Raw genomic sequence first — 16768 nt, forward strand, 5'->3', positions numbered from 1 at the left:
GCACTTTATGGCATGGTACTCAGAGTTCATCTCATGGGACTGTTTTGTGGGACCAGTTCCCACCATATTCCTCTGTAGCCTGCATGGCTACAGAGGACTCAAGGCTACATCTGGACCATTTTTTGGTTGCACAGGGGAAGGCAGCTGTCAGGCTGAAGTCAGGAAGCTGTGGCCCTGGCTTGAAAGTTCTTCATCCAAATTCTTGCTTTACTCAGTGAAATCATTCCATCCTCTACCCTCCCCAAATGAGATGGATGGTCTTACATATATGTGGATGGAGCTCCATCCACGCACTCGTAGCCTCTCTCAGCGAAATGAATTTCAAACATTAGCAAACAGGTAAGAGTATATTTGTGTGTGTTTGGGAGAGGTAAACTAAAATATAGCTTCGCTTTTGGTCATGTGGGAAGCAGGGGAAGGGGAATTGCTTGAAGATAATGGGTCTACTTCTCTTTCTCCGGAACAAGACACATCTCCAGTATATTCCCTGAGATCTATTGGTCCTTAGCACAATTCAGCATGACTAAGAGGTCTGAAGTACTGTCACGGAACAAAGAACACCAGGACTCTGAAGACTCAATCTTAACTATGTCACTTTTTAGCTATGTGAGCCTGGGTGTGTTACTTTAACACTACCGGAAACTGGGGTTAATGATTCTTACCTAAGGATCTTTGTGATCATTAAAGGAGGTCGCTTGTGTGAAAGCCTTGGCATGATGATGCCTGCCAATTTTGAAATATCAATATGTGTTCATTTTTTTTTCCTTTCTTTCAGCTCCTTTTTTTGTTTTGTTTTTTTTTGAGGTGGATTCTTACTCTATTGCCCAGGCTGGAGTACAGTGGTGCAATCTCCGCTCACTGCAACCTCCATCTTCCGGGTTCAAGTGATTCTCCTGCCTCAGCCTCCTGAGTAGCTGGGACTACACGCTCAGCTCCTTTCTGTATTTTTAATAGAGATGGGGTTTCACCATGTTGGCCAGGCTGGTCTCGAACTCCTGACCTCAAGTGATCCACCTGCCTCAGCCTCCCAAAGTGCTGTGATTACAGGTGCCACCATGCCTGGCTCAGCTGCTATCGTAAGACTTGGTCTCTTTTAATCATAATTTTACACAACTGATGATTCTTCTGTCTGTCTTCTACACTTTAATGCATTTAAAGCCCTTCCCCTAAGACTCATGAAGGGCCTAGGGTTCATTTTCAGCACCCTATCTTGGCTTTGGTTTCTCACTTCCTAGCTCCTGGAGTACGATGCTAGTGACGGTCACATCTCATGGGCAAGAGTCTTGCCTGCCCTAAGTTCTGCACCCCAGACAGGCTGGATAGCAGTGAAAGGATCGGCAGAGGGTCAGACTAGAGAGGACCGGAGGTTCAGGTGCTAATGATGTGGGTCCTATGTATGTGTATGTGTTTAGGGAGAAACTATAATTATTAGTAATAATATACAACAATTTAATAAAGTATTTCCCCATTTAAACCACACAGCAGCTCTGCAAGGTAGGTATTATTATCTCTTCTCTGCAAGTAAGAATGCTGAGGCTCAGGGAAGTTAAGTAACCCAAGTCACACAGCTGTGTGGCTGTGGTGGAGAGAATGCTACTCACCACATGATTTTCTCTTCCTGGACACTAGGGAAGATATTTCCCAGCCTCTCTTGTAATTTGGTTGGGCCTTGTGACTGGATGTTAGCCAAAGGAATTAGGGCACAGATGTCTTGTAAGCCATTTCTGGGAGTGGCCCCCAAAAGGGTCCCTTTAGGTCTTGCTTTTCCTATGAAGGTGGTCTTGGAAAACATGCAGTCCGTGGTGGAGCCATGGGATAAAGAGGGCCACCCAGCCCTTATGACATAAGCAATCATGACACATTGGATATTTGGGGGTGAGCTGAGTGACAGAACTGGACTTTAGAGTCAAGTTGTCTGGACATCAACGTTTCAACACACTGGGGCACATGGATTTTTCTTTCTTTCTTTCTTTCTTTCCTTCCTTCCTTCCTTCCTTCCTTCCTTCCTTCCTCCCTCCCTCCCTCCCTCCCTCCCTTCCTGCGCGCTCTCTCTCTCTCTCTCTCTTTCTCTCTCTCTCTCTTTCTCTCTTTCTTTCTTTCTTTCTTTCTGTTGAGGCCTTACTCTGCCACCCAGGCTGTAATGCAAGGGTGCGCACATGGCTCACTGCAATCTTGAACTCCTGGGCTCAAGTGATCCTCCTGCCTCAGCCTCCAGACTAGCTAGGACTACAGACTCATGCCACCCCCAACCCCCAGCTAATTTTTTACTTTTTTGTAGAGATGAGGTCTTGCTATGTGCTCAAGGCTAGTTTCAAACTCCTGGGCTCAAGTAATCCTCCTGCCTCGGCCTCCCCAAATTATAGGCATGAGCCATCATGCTCAGCCTACAGTTTCTTGATATTGACATTGATGATTGACATTAGAGAGTAAATAAAATACAAAGAAAGAGAGAAAAGAAAAGTTAAAAATGCGTCTCGGTTACAAAGAAATAATACTAATTGCAATTGTTCAGGTAAATTAACACATAATTACCACTCAAAAAATAATGAATAACTATAGATAAGTTTTGTTTCATTTTGGAATTCTCTGTTAAAATGAAACAAAACTTATAAGTTAAAAGCCAACAAAGCACCAACTTTGATGCTTAGAGATCCATGCTTGATGGCCGTAGTTATTCCAGCACAGTAATCGTGTTTAGAACCTTAAAAGATTAGAACAATATGGGTTACCAGTGAATAAATGCTAGAAGGAGGTCCTTCTGAAAATCCTAGGCATAGGATTCTGGGAGTATAGGCTGACTTATACTAACTGGGTTTTAAGCCATACAAGATAATATTATACAGACACTGCAGAGGCTGTTAGAAGCAATCGCAGGCTTACCTGATACTTTGTTTTCAGTCATATGTTTACCGCTAGGTAGATTAGTTTCAGCAGCTGTGCCACATTATCACAACTATCTCGAAGGCATGTTTACAGGTTATGTGTTTTATACAGTACAAGCCTCTCACAGTCAGAATCATAATAATCACCTGCCTAGTGACTCACGCCTGTAATTCCAGCACTTTGAGAGGCTGAGGCGTGCAGATCACTTGAGGTCAGGTGTTCGAGACCAGCCTGGTGAACATGGTGAAACCTCATTTCTGCTAAAAATACAATAATTAGCCAGGCATGGTGACTCATGCCTGTAATCCCAGCTACTCAGAAGGCTGAGGCAGGAGAATCGCTTGAACCCAGGAGGTGGGGGTTGCAGTGAGCGGAGATTGTGCCGCTGCACTCCAGCCTGGGTGACACAGGCTGTCTTAAAAGGAAAAGAAAATGTATTGGAATATTCCATTTTAGGATAAAAAAAACTCAGACCTTTTAAAGGAACTTAAACACAAGAAAGGTATATTTCCTCTAACAGCAGAAAACTTACATAACATCTACGTATAATTGCTTTCAGTATATTAGCCTATTCAATTCTCACAACTGCGTGAGAACACGGAGGCCACAGAGAGGTGATCTGTCCAAAGTTACACAGCTTGGAAGGGGAAAAGCCAGGATGTGAACGCAGCCAATTTGGCTGGAGAGCCCACCCCTTTAACCACCATGCAGGCTGCTGCCTCTCGACACCACATCCACAGCACTTCCTATGGGCCAGGAGCTGTTGGAGCATGCTCACTACATACTCTGCTTTTTGTCTGCAAACAACTTATCTGACAAGTCAATACGGGCTTTCACAAAACCTTCATTTCGAGCATGCTTCACATTTAAACCCGTAGGGCCAATGCCATGCTGCCAGAACAATTAGAGGAAATTTGATGAGCTACTCCATAGGCCGACTGTTCCAACAAGAAGATTTTGCAAATAAATTAACTTTTAGTGTTGGCAAACATCAATTATGACTAACAAGACAGGAAAATGCCAGAGTTTACAAACATCACAACGTATAACATTAATTGGTATTCTTTACTAAAAGTCTTCTGTGTGGGACAGGTGTTACAGGCCATAAGGTTCTACATCATTATTTTATTTATATCTCAAAACAACTCGATGAGGTATATGTTAATTATTTAACTGAATCTCAAATGTCATAGGTTGTAATTACACAATTATGTACTAGTAAGAAAACAAAAAGTGTTGGCAATTGAGTGAAGACACACCATCGGTTCTAACACGCATTCTAATGTCGGAGATGCTAAAATGTGAAAAAAATGTATCCTACTCTGATGAAATATGGCCTCATTCCCATCATATAGATGAAGAAATAGACTTTATGAAGTTAAATTGCCCAAGATCACACGGTTAGCAAGTGCTGCAGCCTGAGCTCACATCCAGGTGGATCTGACTGGAAGCCCATGCTCTTAACCATTTGATAGAGTGTCTCAGTCTGCGTTTGTGGCACATAAAGTGACATTAAATACTGCTTTGTTGCTGTTCAATGGATCATCAGTACATTGTAGGCTGGCAACTGAAATCCTGAGATGACTCTTCAGGGTTTGATTATCCATTAAGATAGTTTAAACTGACCAAACAGGCCTAGAAAAGGAAACCAGTCTGCTCCATTTCAGCTATGTAGGCAGCTTCAACATTACAGCTTTCAAGAAATAGTTTGTGTCTCATTGTCCTGAAATCATTCCTCACTCTAGCTTATAATAAAAAGAAACTTTTTTTTTATATAAAATAAGACCTTTGTTTCTGAAGACATTGCTTGGCCTGCTCTTCAGCTCACAAACAAAATACAATGTCTTTTTCTTTTAACAACTCAAGATGTTTCCTAACTATGGCAGGGTTTGGGATTTGAGAGCAAGCAAAGAAGACCACAGGAAGCTTAAAGAAGCAGACAGCAATTTCATAAAAACGCTTTTCGCCATAAAGACCCACAAGACAGGAAAACAGAAAACGCTTCGCCATAAAGACCCACAAGACAGGAAAACAGAAAGTGCGTACATACTTCACTCACAATTCCAGGTTTTTTCCTAAGAGGCAGGAGCAGTTTAAACATTGCCTTCCTCTTGTGTAGAATCACACATGTACACTATACAACTTCGCTTTCTGTTCTAAAAGCATTGCGAGCTATTGTTTTTTGATGGTCTCTTGAGGCTAAGGAAAAATGTTATTGGTAGTCTGAAAGAATAGGTTTTAATATAGGCATTTAATTTTCTTTCCATATACTCCCTGATTAAAACAAGCTTTGCCCCATTTTCTACTTTTCTTTTGAAAACCCTCTTTACCCACATCAACAAAACAGCACACTGACTGTAGCTGTGACTTTGGCCCTGTTGCCCGGGCTTCAGATGCAGCTGGATTCATCTCTTACACTGTGGCCAAGCACTGAGTCAACTTTGATGACATTGGCATCATTTAACTTCTAGTTTTAAAATTGTTTAGTTTTGTTCTCCAAAAAGTTAAACTAAATGATGGTATGATATCATTTATTAAATATAATTCTTTTTGAGATTAGTTGAGAAGAAGTTTAAAAAAAAACATACTGCTCCTGCCGGGCGCGGTGGCTCATGTCTAATCCCAGAACTTTGGGAGGCCGAGGCGGGTGGATCATGAGGCCAGGAGTTCAAGAGCAGCCTGGTCAACATGGTAAAACCCCATCTCTACTAAAAATACAAAAATTAGCTGGGCGTGGTGGTGGGTGCCTGTAATCCCAGCTACTCTGGAGGCTGAGGCAGGAGAATTGTTTGAACATGGGAGGCGGACGTTGCAGTGAGCTGAGATTGGGCCATTGCACTCCAGCCTGGGTCACAGCGCGAGATTACGTCTCAAACAAACAAACAAACAAAATGTGCTGCTCCTTGCCAATTACTGAAATAAGCAGAATATTTAAATTCTCTAGGATAAATATATATAAATTCAACTTACAAAAGTGGGGCTATTTGGGGCATTTAGAGATATCCCCCTCATCCATGATAATATTATACTATGATTAGTATTTCTGGGCTATAGAACTAATATGCTACTTATTTCTATAAATATTTTTTTTATTTCATGTATTTTTCCTCTAATTATTTTTAAAAGTAAAAAAAGTAACAAAAAGGCCGGGCGCGGTGGCTCAAGCCTGTAATCCCAGCACTTTGGGAGGCCGAGGCGGGTGGATCACGAGGTCAAGAGATCGAGACCATCCTGGTCAACATGGTGAAACCCCGTCTCTACTAAAAATACAAAAAATCAGCTGGGCATGGTGGCGCGTGCCTGTAATCCCAGCTACTCGGGAGGCTGAGGCAGGAGAATTGCCTGAACCCAGGAGGCGGAGGTTGCAGTGAGCCGAGATGGCGCCATTGCACTCCAGCCTGGGTAACAAGAGCGAAACTCCGTCTCAAAAAAAAAAAAAAAAAAAAAAAAAAGTAACAAAAAAAAGGCCAAATTCAACTTAGATATTACCATAGTTTGGAGACGTCAAGAAAACCACTAGAGAGTGCCAGTTTAGATTCACCCAGGTTTAACTGCAAACCACGTGCTTTTAAAAAAAAGCACACTGCTTTTTCATTATCACATTTAAGTTACACCTATTGGAGCTAGATCAACAAACGTGCTTTGATTTCGAGAGACAGAATATGGAATATTCTGATAAGACTTAATACTGACATAAACATAACCAGAAAAGAAAATGTTAAAGTACACAAATTGGAAGTCTGGGCTTGGATCCAGTGTTCACACAACTAGAATGAATGTTTGAGTTGTGTTGGGATTAAACAGTCAGTTCTGATTCATTCAGTTCCACTGACATGAGCCCTTTCTGTGAGCTGGATACTGTGTAAGGTGTTTTTAATACAAAATTTCTTCCTAGCAACTGCCAGTTAGGTATTATTGCACCTACTTTTTGCTGAGATGGGTTAGGACACCTGTCTTAGGCAAATGGTGGAGCTGAGCTGAGGTCCATGCTCAGGCCTGCGGAGCTCAGGGCTGAGTTCTTACCACTGTGCTATCTGAACAGTACCTGGATCCACATCCTCCTGGAACTTAGACACCGTTACAGAAATACTAGAATATGAGAAAAAATGTAAAGAAACTATCCCGAGGTATAAACACACTGTTAGAAAAATTCAAACAACAGGTGGGGTGCGGTGGCTCGCGCCTGTAATCCCAGCACCTTTGGAGGCCGAGGTGGGTGGATTATGAGGTCAGGAGTTCAAGACCAATGTGGCCAACATGGTGAAACCCCGTCTCTGCTAAAATACAAACATTAGCTGGGCGTGGTGGCCGGCACCTGTAATCCAAGCTACTTGGGAGGCTGAGGCAGAAGAGTCGCATGAACCCCGGGGGTGGAGGTTGCAGTGAGCCGAGATTGCACCACTGCACTTCAGACCGGGTGACAGAGTGAGACTCTGTCTCAAAAAAAAAAAAAAAAAAATTCAAATAACTGAGAGAACTAACTAGATATGTGTGGGAGTTTTGGGGCACAATGGAGGGTGGAGAGCAGGAGAATGCTTCCAGCCAGAGCCTGGATGAAAGAAGGGACTTCATGGAAGGGTGGGATTTTTATGGATATGATGAAAGGCTGGGTAGGACAAAGGTGAATCAGGAAAGACGAGATAGGCATCTGTGTGTTAGTAACACATGAGTATCAGTAGGAAGTAGAAGGAGATCAAGCTGGAAATAGGACTTGTGACTATTACATCAGACATTTGAGGCTCAAGGGGAGGCGTGTGGATGTCATTCACCAGGCCATGGGGCTCACTGGAAAGTTCTGGGTGAAAGCAGCTTTAGAAAGATTAATCTGGTTGGCGTGTAGTGGAAGCAGGCCCGGTCACTAAAAGTCAATTCCCTGCAAGCAGTTTGGCTTTCAGTGAGCAAGATATGTATTATTATTCTCATTTTAAGGATGAAGAAGCAGGTTCAGAGGGGTGAAGGAGCTTGCCCAAGGTCATGGTTAGTAAACAGAAGACGTAGGATGTGAATCAAGTATCTCTGTGCATTCGACCTAACTACTCCAAGTAATGTCTAGGGACTGGCAGCTGTGGATCCCCTGGGAGCTCACCAGGAATACAGACCTACTAAATCAAAATCTGCATTTTCACAGGATCCTACATGCACATTAAAGTTTGAGAAGCATTAGACGAGGCTATACTTTCTTTTTAAAATGATCTATAGAATTACTGGAAAAATATTCACCTGGCTACAAACCTAGCTTTTGGGGGGCACATTGGGTAGTTTCCTCACACAAAAGATGAGAGTTAACTAAGAAAAGGAACTCTTCTGTATTTCATTCTCATAAGGAGGCAAACAAGTTAAAAATTTAAAAGCTGAAATTGTAACCTAGCTGTGTGACCTTGGGCAAGTCACTTAACGTCTCTGAATTTTAGTTTCCTCATCTGCATAGTACTTGACCTGTAAGAATCAAGTGAGACAGTACCTGTGAAAAAAGCGTCTACACAGGGAACTCATTATAAACATGGAAAACACTGCTATAAGGAGACATGGCTATAAAATATGTTATTTCACAAAACAAATAGGAAGAAAGAAAAAAGAAAGAAAGAAAGAAAAAGGAAGTGAAAAGGCAGGCAGGGATAATGTACCAAAGTTAGCTGAGGGAAAACTAGCCTCACTGAAGCAGGAGCATAAAGAGCTAATGCGTAAAAGCCCTAGGAGTAAAGGAGTCCAGGAAAGCTAATTTCTGATTCTCACAGGTGTTTCTGAAAACACAGAGACGGTACCACACATGCAAGTGGGACGAGTAACAAGGGCCTGTGTGGTCTTGGCCCAAAGTCACAGACCTGAGGTCGGTAAAGCCATAAAAAATTAAAAATATAGTTACATGGTGATTAAAGGAATGAAAAACAGCTCATATGAGGAAAAATTCGTACAGATTTTAAATCTTGGAGCAAAGAAACCTACATAATGAATTAATAATGGAACATCTGTTACCAATGCATTGCAGCTACCACAGAAAATTGAGATACATTAACTGATTTCAAGCAAGAGGCTCCTTCGTTAGCCAGAGTATCGAGGGAAGGTAGACACTGAAGTAAGAGCAATTCCGACTCCTCATCCCCAGTTCTTCGACATACACAGATTGAGGGCTTCCTATTAGCAGGCGTTGCGCTAAAATTCTGGGACTACAAAGTACATAAAACACATTACTGCCTTCAATTTGCCAATAATTCAGCACAGAAACATTATAATGCAGAGGAGAAAGTGAAAAGTTCCATAAAATAGTTATAAATAAGAGAGTATGGGAATTCTGGGGCAAAAAAGTGTTTACATCACTGTAAGGGGTATTAAGAACTGCTTCCTGCATTAGGTAGACAACTAGATTTCCTTTAGTTTTCCAAGAATCAAGGACATTATCAAATATTGATATTATTATCAAATAATCTGGCAAGAGTTTTCTTGCTCAATGATGCTGTGATTGTCATGATTATGATATAAAGTAACTGATTAAATTTTCATACACTTAGGACTGAGGGAAAAACTAAAAGTTAGGTAGCAGTAACTGTGACGTTACTTTGGCATCTCTGTACTATGGTAACCCAAATCCATATCATATTTCAAAAGATGTAAAAAAAAATCAGATTGGTTTTAATTCAAACAACCAATTAATTTATTGAAACACTGGCATCAAGTGACTCTTCATTGATTTGTGTCCTCATACTGACATCGACATATGAAGACAGTATCGATGTCCAGAAAGCTGGTTCATCATCCCTCCCCTTTCCCCCAACCCCTGTGAGATTAGCAAAATACCTGTGAGGCAGGGAAGGGGAGCAATGTTTGTAGGATGTATTGTGTGGGTAGTTTGTGTGCATAAGACAGTTAAAATGTTTTATATTGTTCACCAGGAAAAATATGAAAAAAGCTTCCTTTTCACACATGGTAAATCTTTGGTATATTCAATAAAAATCAAATAAAACATATGTCAAGTGATTACAGTTGTGAGATGTGCTAATCAATTGTCCCACTTCAAGAACTAAAATTTTAATAGTTTGGATAAGAGGAGAATAATGAAAATCAGAAAATATGTCAAATTTCTTTTATTTCTGTAATTGTTCTGAGGCTAAGCAGTACTCCCTAGGAAGATTTTAGGAGGATGTAGTAACATTAGACATGCTAGAGATATCCAGATGGCAGAAAAAAAAATCTAAAATTTGTTAATGGAAGGGATAGAATAGAGTGTTAACCAATAATTTTTTAAAAAGAAATTTCATGCATGTGATATATAAACTGAATTTTCTGAAGGGGTATCAATAAATGCATAAGCTCTGGGTTTGCTAAACTTCTGAAGGACCTGAGCCTGTAATTGGCCTTTCTCATTTCTGTCTTGTTAACAAGTATATAAATAAGAGAAGCCTTCAGTAATTGGCTCAGCGTTACTAATGAATTAATTAACTTCAGTCTATTTTACCCAACCTTTAATAATAAGAGTCTTTTTTTTGGGGGGGGGGGAGTCTAGCAATAGGTCTGACAGACTGAAAAAACAGACATGCAGCAAAGCTCTTGAAAATTAATGAGAAACGAGGAAAGAATCAATGTACATTCTGCTTGCAGAGAACTGACACAAAAAAGACACAATAAACCATGAACAAACACAGTCAGTTTAAAAAATAGGTTAGAAAAAGTGGGCAAATTCAATTATAGAAGTAATTAGAAGATATAGGGCAAGCTGCCTTTTGGGACTGCGCCAGAAAACATGAATTAATATGAGTGAATAGAAAAAGCCCATGTAGTAATTAAGAAGCAATCACCTATGGCAGTGAGTACCTGAAAACAGCCTGCAAACTATTAATTCAGTGATCAAAAATATTTTTAGATGATTAATATGGCAAATTTATTTTAAAAGACTAATTTCTGGAAAGATATCAAGACAATAGCACACTATTTGTTCCTCTGGCATTTATATAGCTAATTAAATTTTATAATTTGAACAACAGTCACCATTATCTGAAAACAGTAAAAGCAATATTTCACCTCTTTTTAAAAAGAAACAGTGGCTCTAAAATCAATAAGTTAAATCCAGCTCCTGCTGTCCTCCTGTAAGTACCTAAACCTTGACTATTACATTTTTTAATGCGTATTTTTCTTATACATCTGTTTTAGTAATATTGAACATTTGAATGAATGTACATATTCTCATACCTGGGCATGGACGCCACACACTGTTTAATTTCAACACTATCAAATAAAAGCAACTTAATGTACTATTTGTGCATCAAAGACTGTCTTACTTGGTCAGCAGAGGTCTGTTACTTCAGTACACACCATTCCTCCCCTTAGAATACAAAGGCACAGACATGTTACAGTGAAGTGTGCTTTACAACACACAGAAGGCTAATGGCTTCTGAAATAGGTGATTATCAGAGCCCCGTGGAGCAAGATGAGGGTCTGGCTGGTAACAAATAACCTCGCAATATGAATTATTCTATTTCCACAGCCTTAAGAAAATGTATGTTTCATTGTGGATCAGAAAAGTCTGAAAAATGCTGTCTTTTTGGAAATACCAGGGAGCTGCTAAAACTAATCACCTGTCGGCAGGAAGTTATTGAGCACCTACTAAGGGCAAGGTGCAAAGGTAAATTCTGAAATACTAACCTGGTAACACAATTCTTTCTGTTTAATATTTCCTTTCAGAAACCAATAAACAATAGCCCTTGTATGCCATGCTTTAGAGAGGCTAGATTTTTAATTATTAAATTTGCTCATAGATTCATGCTCTTTTAAATTTAAAAACTTTGTTTTTGGCAGGGATGGGATCGTACTATGCTGCACAGGCTGGTCTCAAACTCCTGGCTTCAAGTGATCCTCTCACCTTGGCCTCCCAGAGTGTGGACAAGAGATAAGCATGAGCCACCACACCCAGCCTAGGATTAAAAGCTATTTTTGACGTTAAGGTGCAAACTGATGACCTGCAAAACAGAGCAAACTGGACACTCACGGCGAGTCACCACTGCAGAAGGCATGGAAGACAGACGGATGTATGGGTACTGGAGAAAAATTTTAAATGAAGGATTTTGACAAGATACCAAATTAAGCAGATTTTAGATCTGTCTGGTGTTTTCATTATCCATATTTTTCTCTTTTTCTTAAAAACAAACTGGGAGCTTTTGAAAAGAACACCTAAGAAAAGAGAGCTGCTAACACAAGTCTCGTTCCCTGAGTTTGTTTCATGTTGGTTATCAAAACATAGGTATGGCAACAGCAAACAAGCAGCTCCTCTGCTGCCAGGGGATGATGATCACACAGGGCTCCCTGAGAGACAGGCGACTGGGAACTAGCGAAGTGAGGACAGCTTCGAGGTGTGGGGCTGGAAGGGCTGCCAGCTGAACAGGGCCCACTCACCACGAAATGTTAATGTGTCAATAAAGGAGAAAAGCATGAATGAACCACAAAAAATCTGAAAATGACTCAGCTGGCTGGAGATGGAATGTGGGCTTTTTGCCAAAGTAAGGTATTCAGGGGCACACACCCTAATACCTAGGGGAAAAGCAAAGGCTGCTCCCTCATTTTAGAAAAGAAAATATTTGGGAAAAAGGAGAGAAACCGTGTTTTCTTCAGAAATAAACTTTGTTCCTTTTTTTTTCTTCCTCCCTTCCTTTAATCCAACAAACATTTTCTGAGCTCTTACTTCTGCTAGGCACTGTGACAGGAATGGAGAAGGAAGAGCAGGCGCGTGGAATGTGAAGATCAATGAGACGTAGCCCCTTGTCCAAAGCTCCTACGATACAGGAAGGAGAGATGTACACAGCTCACTCCAATACAAGACAGTGACCTAAGTGCAAAAGAGGGGGTGAGGTGAGCTGCAGAAGCAGGGCAGAGGAAAGGAGCAATTAGCTGGGGGCTGCAGTAAATCAAAAACAGGTTTTCAGAGAGGAGGCAGCACTTAGGCCTATCTTGAAGAATGATAGGCAGAAATGGAAGGAAATTTCAGTTGGAAGGAACTTTCTCTTACCCTGCTTTCATCTCTAACTTCCTCTTTTTCAAATCACGGTTATTTCAGGAAAAGCGAGCACACAACTATGACTTGTGTATGTATACAACAGTGGCGTGTGTGTGTAGGGGCGGGTGTGAGACAAACACGGGTGGGAAGGGGATTTTTCTGGAATTGATAATACTTCCTCCTCATGTCTCAAACTTTTGTCTCTATATGTTAGCATATTTTTTTGTTTCAAAACACATTATTTTGTTTTTAGCTATTTGAATAATATCTGGGTCCTGTTTGACTGGAAAATGTGATCTTCCAATTGCTTCTGTTTTTTATGTTTGATGGCTTTGTCACTTTGTCAGTGAGAAGTCCTCACTCTAGCTTACGGCTTGACGATTCTCTTGGGTTTTACTGTGTTTATACATGCATCCAGTTATTGCTTTATTAATGCATTCTTTCCTTTTCTTATCTTACTAATAGACAAGTATTCTGCTAACATAGTTTATTCCTTTCTTCTAGTCTGGAAATTGTGCCATGTCTAACATGAAACATTGAAATTATTCTAAATACACTGACTAAAAGATCAGACTTAAGCATACATGGTTGTGTCCTATACAGAATTGAACATCAAAACCAATATTGTTTTTTGTTTTAAATTTTATTTTTTTAGAGATGGGCTCAAGGAATCCTTCTGCCTCCGTCTCCTGAGCAGCTGGAACTACAGGCACGCGTCACCACGCCCAGCCCAATTTTGTTCCTGACAACTGTATAGGCCAGCGGGATCATGTAGACTGGTCTGTTTTTCTATTGAGAGGTTTTCAAAGGAAGACTCTAGAGCAATACCTTGGTAAAGGTAACTAGAATAGGCTTAGCTGTAAATGGAGAATTTCAGACTGGGACAGGTCAAAAGTTTCCTACCTACAAACCAGCCTTGTTTACTGGATAAACAAAATCTGTTTCCATGTCTCTCTAGAGGCTAAGGAGGGAAAAGTGACTATCATGCACGAATATTAAGTCATTTAAAGGATTCTTTTTAAGTACTCTGCTAGAAAGGAGGGATACAAAAATGATTAAAACATGAGCCTATTTCTCTCCAGAGGAAGATAAGCTGGATAAGCAAATCAATTATTATCACATAGCCATGATGAGATACCAAAGTGTAGCACAAAGGAGGTGTATCTAAATTAGACCGGGACAGTGGGGTAAGAGGGTAACATGCCGAAACTGAGTTTTTGGGAACGAGAATTTAATTAGCTGAAGAAGGGGGCAGAGGAAGGTGCTGCATAAGATAGCATGATGAAGTTGGGAAGGACTTTTTGTGAACGTACCAAGAACTGACTTAACAGGGTGGGGATGGTTAAGGCAGCCCTTATACGGACCAGGCTCTCTGGCGTTTTCAGTTTCTTGACCCATTTCCTTGTCCCAACTCCTTTTCTTTTACTCTCTGTTTCTGGACCGAGTGAAATGGAAAGTCTCGTCCGTGGACATGTCAGAACTTGAAAGCTTCTGGCCTCGAGTGCAGTGATGGGGTTTGTCAAACAGGCGTTCACGCTAGCGACCTAGCTGAAACGGTAACGGGTGAGATCACGACGCACCTGTGTGTGTCTCACAACGATGCCGACATCTACGGAAACGCCTGCTTTCTCTAGACCAATGTTTTCTTTTATTTGAATTTAGAACCTTGAATAAGCAGCTTGTCCAAAGACCTCAAAGTGTTTCTTACCTGAACAACATCAAGAAAAGGACCCAAGGTAACTGTTAGCAAGAAGATTGATCGGAGAATTAGCTCTAGAGTATTGAATGTTAAAGGTGTGTATTAGAAATGTCCACTCCATTTATAAATGCTCTGCTTAGCTAACTCCAACTTACTCCAGAGAGAGAGCAAGAGCAAGGTATCAGTTCTCTTGCTCTCTCTAAAGATATGTCTCATTTATCTTTATATTCCCCCCTCTCTTTCTCTGTCTCTCTGTCTCTCTCTCTGTCTCTCTCTGTGTGTGTGTATAGTTTTCATTTCTGAAAAGGTTTGCCTCATATTCTATATTAGATCACATTCTTCTGTTGCATGTTTTTTCAGTACTTTGCACTTTTCCTTTGTAGTATTTAATATGACTCCAATTAAATACTGAATTATATAATTAATGGTCTCACATCAGTTTCTTTAAGTAGGATGTTAGCTTCAAGAGGGCAGGAATGGTGGTTTACACAGCAATATCCACAATGCCTAGCCACATTTCTGGTATATAGTAGGCGCTCAATATATATTTTTTGAATGTTTTATTTACTTTTATACCAATTTCAGTGAAACTCAAATGCAACAAATTAAAATGGACCAGAACTTCTAAGTAAAACCAGATCTACAGCTTCTAAAGCTAACTGGATCCTTCAGAAGTCTCTCAAATCTGATCCCAGCTCCTAGGAGAATTCAAATTATGGAACCAGGTTATGCCCTGTTAGTGCTTTTAGCTGACCTCCTCATACCAGTTTGGCTCAAAATAAATTCAACATCTTCCCATTCATCTGTGTCAGGACATCTTGATTACTGCAACTCGTTTTTCTCAGGCCAGAGCTTCCTTCATTTTTGAGTTCCAACTGGACAAGTCACTGTGCCAAGCACTTGGGATAAAAACACGAATCACACCTGTAATGCCAGCACTTTGGGAGGCCGAGGTGGGTGGATCACAAAGTCAGGTGTTCAAGACCATCCTGGCCAAGATGATAAAACCCCATCTCTACTAAAAATAATTTAAAAAAAAAATTAGCTGAGCATGCTGGCATGTACCTGTAATGCCAGCTACTCGGGAGGCTGAGGCAAGAACTGCTTGACCCTAGGAGGCAGAGGCTGCAGTGAGCCGAGATGGCACCACTGCACTCCAGCCTGGGCGACAGAGCGAGACTCTGTCTCAAAACAACAACAACAGCAAAACCAAAAGCCATGTAAAGGCATGGCCCTGACCTCAGGAGAGTGGCGGGCTGCCACCTGAGTGGCAAGACTGTCTTCAAGAAAACCCTGCCTGCAATTATGCCCCAAGAACATCGCTCTTTCCGATTAAATGATCTGGTCCCTGTCATAAAACATCATTCTGAAAATCGTAACTTCTTTAAAGCTACTATTAACCACATTTACCCTCATGGTAATGAAGTATCTGAGAGTGTGTTTTGTTGTTGTTGTTTTTTCTTTTTTAAGACGGAGTCTTGCCCTGTCGCCAGGCTGGAGTGCAGGTCATGATCTCGGCTCACTGCAACCTCTGACTCCCAGTTTCAAGCGATTCCCTTGCCTCAGCCTCCTGAGTAGCTGGGACTACAGGCATGTGCCAACACGCCCAGCTAATATTTTTTTGTTTTTAGTGGAGATGGGGTTTCACTATGTTGGCCAGGATGGTCTCGATCTCTTGACCTGGTGATTCGCCCGCCTCAGCCTCCCAAAGTGCTGGGATTACAGGTGTGAGCCACCGCGCCCGACTTGAGAGGGGGTTCTGAGGACAGGGAATACGGATGTTGGGAGCATGAGAGGGAGAGGGACAAGAAGTGCCAGTAAGTCGGGAATGACCTGGAAGAATGGTGCCTGGCCCATAACAGACACAAGGCAGTGCTTGGTTGAGTAAATAAAAGATAAACTACTTTCTTCACATCAGTTGAAGGTTGGCCCTACCTTAGGCTGCTTCTTTAGGTAACTGGCAATTTCTGGTTGAGAAAAAGTTTACAAAATATGAAACAGAAGGCTGCAGCTGTTTGGAGTTGATGCCAAATCCCAATTACACTATCACATTCTAAGACTTTACAGGGAGAACATACAAAACGTTTTTTCTCTTTTTTTATCACCACTAAATCAAGAGGATTTCCATTTTCAGAAATATTATAAGAAGGAGTTGTACCCTGTTTTCAGAGGTTTGATGGAAGCTTCAGCTTAGATGCATGTGCTGG

The 16768-nt window shown here is 41.1% G+C and overlaps 1 protein-coding gene across 3 annotated transcripts in view; it reads right to left on the reverse strand.

Moving 5' to 3' along the window:
- Positions 1–16768, reverse strand: part of LOC116565015 — a 719225-nt gene that overhangs the window by 105619 nt on the left and 596838 nt on the right. The window contains exon 4 of one of the 3 annotated variants that reach the window (XM_032298571.1): positions 4876–5106. The exons of the other annotated variants lie outside the window; for them this stretch is intronic. The gene's annotated coding sequence lies outside the window, so the exon portion shown is untranslated. Of the gene's footprint in view, positions 1–4875; positions 5107–16768 lie in introns of those variants that run through there. 3 annotated transcript variants of the gene reach the window in all.

The sequence above is a fragment of the Sapajus apella genome, unplaced genomic scaffold (assembly GCF_009761245.1).
Source record: "Sapajus apella isolate SASKATOON/1434 unplaced genomic scaffold, GSC_monkey_1.0 scaffold38, whole genome shotgun sequence".
Lineage (NCBI taxonomy): Eukaryota > Metazoa > Chordata > Mammalia > Primates > Cebidae > Sapajus > Sapajus apella.